Source organism: Dipodomys merriami, unplaced genomic scaffold (genome assembly GCF_024711535.1).
Source record: "Dipodomys merriami isolate MVZ:Mamm:240054 unplaced genomic scaffold, mDipMer1.0.p SCAF_1138, whole genome shotgun sequence".
NCBI classification, from domain to species: domain Eukaryota; kingdom Metazoa; phylum Chordata; class Mammalia; order Rodentia; family Heteromyidae; genus Dipodomys; species Dipodomys merriami.
In genome coordinates, this window is record NW_027202425.1 from 138,023 (window position 1) to 141,856 (window position 3,834).

General features: G+C 32.0%; 1 pseudogene; it reads left to right on the forward strand.

Moving 5' to 3' along the window:
- The first annotated feature begins 2,783 nt into the window (after positions 1-2,783).
- On the forward strand, positions 2,784-2,879 carry LOC138822654 (U6 spliceosomal RNA; annotated as a pseudogene).
- The last annotated feature ends 955 nt before the right edge of the window (positions 2,880-3,834 follow it).

Consider the following 3,834-nt stretch of genomic DNA (forward strand, 5'->3'; position numbering starts at 1 on the left):
ATTTCTTTCTGTTTTCAACTTCCTGATAGTCATCCTGTTAAACTGTCTATTAATACTTTGAAAGGTTTATATACATTTCATGGAGTTTCCATTCTGCATATGCTTGAACTGATGTCAGCTTATATTTCCATAATTCATTCATCTGCAGTAACAATTTGCAAGACTGGAGACGTGAAGCACTTAAACATGATTTTATTCTCATCCATTTGGAAGATTAATCTTCAGTCAAAAAGAAAGTTAAAAAATGCATAGAATGTACTCCTAGCTACCAATTTTTATAAATAGCTTTGTACAGTGGTGTGATTGTTTTATTTTACATGGTATAATATTTTTTACTACCTATAAGTTTTGGAAAAAGAAGAAAACTAAAATTTATTCCTATATAGGAATGTGATAGAAATAGAAGACAGATTTTATATTTGTCATATCTCTGATGAGTACCCATATCAAGACCTAAAGTCATATTTCTCCCTATGTTACACAGATAGGGAAAACATAATATTACATATGATAAGACAACTATTTGTGACATTTTAAAATGTGCCTTATTAAATGATGACATTTACTTTATTAGCAAACATTTTGGTTTGAAATTTGGCAGGCTGATCTATTTAACACATTTCTGGAAGGCTCCTATTGAAAAACACAAATTGTGGTTGGTTATTTCTAGACTTCAATGAATGGTTGAACGTGTTTGGCATTAGTGCTGGGTAAATAATTCAACTCTATTGTAACTTGCTCCCTACACATGAAAAACTTGTAATGTCACTAAGTATCATCTACTTGTCAAATGTTATTTTGGCGAATGTGATTTTAAAAAGTTAATTTGTAAAGGAATAACTTTCAGTCGATTAAATGTAGATTATCATTGGTTTGAGAGTGACATTTTATACCACTGAACCATGTTGTACTGAAGTCCCAGTGTTTTGCAGCACTAAAGATCTTCTCAATGTTTTTCTGAATTACATTTGAACTCTAAGTAAATTTTTCTGGATCTTGGTAGACCAATTATGGATCTATCCTTCCAGGAACTATTTTTTGGCCCACTTAGGCTGGACTAAAATCTTTCATTAATCATAGCGGAGGGGTATTAAAAATAATCTTATGACACTTTGTGAACTTGCTCACTGATATGGGCTGGCCATCTGTAAGTTGAATGTTTGAATCATAGTACATACTCTCAAAATTTGTGATCTCATCTTTCATTTTAAGTTGCCTTGCATTTCACAATTGCTTACTGCTAAATCCTGCATCTCAAGGAATTGGGGCCCTGAAATATAGGAAATGAGAAATTGAAATGGGTCTTCAATTACTTTGTTGCATGTTGCATGGGCCTATGTGAGAAGTCTTGCCCTTGTTATCTGATGATGCAGGTAACTGGTACCTGGGATCATAGGAATCATTGGGTCGTGCAGAAGAATAATATTTGTTTGACATCTTATCAGAAAAATTTGAGCATAATCAGTAGGAATGCTTCAGAAATATGGAGAAAAACAGTTTGGAATCAGTGAATTAAAACAATAAACAGAGAAGCAGAGTAAAATCCCTTATAGATTAGAGGAAAACAAAATTGGTTTTTTACCATGTGAATTCAGAAAACCAAGAACAGTTTGAATGTATCACAAGTTTATACCAAAGACACTGCTTTAATACTTTTTATATTCTAATATACATTTTAAACCTAATTATTTGTATTCCAATTCTATTTATTGCAATAAATAAATTTTAATTTATTTGTGAAATTATCAACTAATTCTAGTAAGTTTCATTGTGTGAAATATAAAATCAGCACATATAAATATAAAATATATAACTATATATAATATAAGAAAAAAGACATATGTTTTGCATTGTTCTGTTGTGGTTACAGTATCAAAGGCAACTCTGTTTTAAAGTATTATTACATTATCTCTACCTCAGTGTTTGATAGAGTTGCACCTAAAGATTTACTATTTGTAGATTTACAGCCTGTAAGCAAGAGAAAACACTGTGATGAAAACATTACCAATTTAAGGCCTAATAATGAGAAGAAACATCTGGACTTCTCCTGCAACTATGAAAATATTTGGTGATAGTAATGCAGTAGTGTAACTTCCTACCTGGTAGGATGGTAGACAGGCCAGGATATTAAGTAATCATGAATATGATCGATTTTTTCCCCTTCTTGGCTTTAGTTACTTTTGAAATGTTAGATATAATAAACAATTATATTTTGATAAAATACCTTCTAGTCTGAACAGTTATGACTGAATTGTTCATCTCTCTATGATCCCTTGTAAGTAAGATTAGTGTTGTTCAAGTAAAACAATCTATGGTGTCAGGGTAAGATATTCTGATTGGTCTGTTCCTACATGGAAGAAGAATAAAGGGTCAGGTAGACATTTGTGCCAGTAAGACCTCACTTGGGAAAATGTCAAATGCAGAAGGTTAGAAGTAGCTCTTAAGCAAGGCTTACTTTGAATCCATTAGCTCCACAAAGCTAATTCAGTTGGATCAATTAGTACATGAAAAAGCCATCACCTTTGGACCTAGCAATAAATTATTGAAAGTATGATCAAATTCCAAATGAAAAAGACTTAAAATTTTCATTGACAAAAAAAATTTGCAAATGTGAGCATTAAGATGAACAATATATTTTTTTTCCACTATTCACAGAATTTTAGGGAAATAAGATCAGTAGCATTGTCAGGAACAATATAGTTTCCTTATTACAAGTAGGCAACGGTGGATATAAGTCTGTATAAAGATTGCATCATTAACTGCTTAAATTTGGAAGATACTACATGCTTCAGCAGCACGTATTCCCAATTACAATACAGAGATTAACATGGCAATTGCACAAGGATGATATGAAAATTTGTGAAGTATTCCGTATTTTTCTTTCTTCAGATGCAAGAAATGAAAAACATTTATTAAAAAGTTGATTACAAAATAACAAGTGTAACAACATACGTAATTCATATAATTAAATTTAGTTTGACATCAGTGTATTAAATCTTCACCTCAGAAAGGCGTTTACATACCATAAACTTTACAAAACTTTTGAAATTAGACAACATTGTCATTTTATCCCAAAGAAAAATAATATTAGGACCTAGGAAAAAAAGGAATCTAAAACTATCTATATGGAATACAATCTGAAAGGACACATTATACAAACATAGAATATTTTAAAATATTCTTTTTCAGACAAGCACCAGAAATACTTTAGTTTCTGTACTATTCATTTAAATAGATAAGTTAAAATTATTTCTGATTAAAATTTCACAAACTCTGCAGAAATCATTATACATGTATACAAAAACTCTTGAATACATTTTGACATCCAATGCAGGCAATTCACTTGGAAGAATTCCACGGAATTCATGAATTTTTTACAGTAAGTATTGGTGTTGCCGGACGCTGGTGGCTCAAACTATAAAAAGAATTTTGAGGTATTACCAGGTGTAGTAGACTCAGACAGGCCTACCACTATAAAGGTCATGATAAGGTCTCTAAAAGAGACTATTCAAGTTAATAAAGGGCAGAGGATTGCCCAAATATTTTACTCTCATATTTAAACTTGCCTAATCCCACACTGACTCAAAACAGAAAAGGAGGGTTTGGCACCACAGATACTGTAGCCTGGATTCAGGAAATTACAGATAAAAGGCCTTACAAGGCCATTAAAGTCAATGGAAAACAAATAACAGGACTCTTAGACATAGGAGCTGACAGATCCTGTATAGCTGGAAAAGATTGTCCTATGGCCTGGCCAGTGCAAGAGACTTCTTCTTCCTTAATTGGATTAGGGATGGCTTCTAATGTAGCTTAGTCAGCTCAGAGACTCAAATG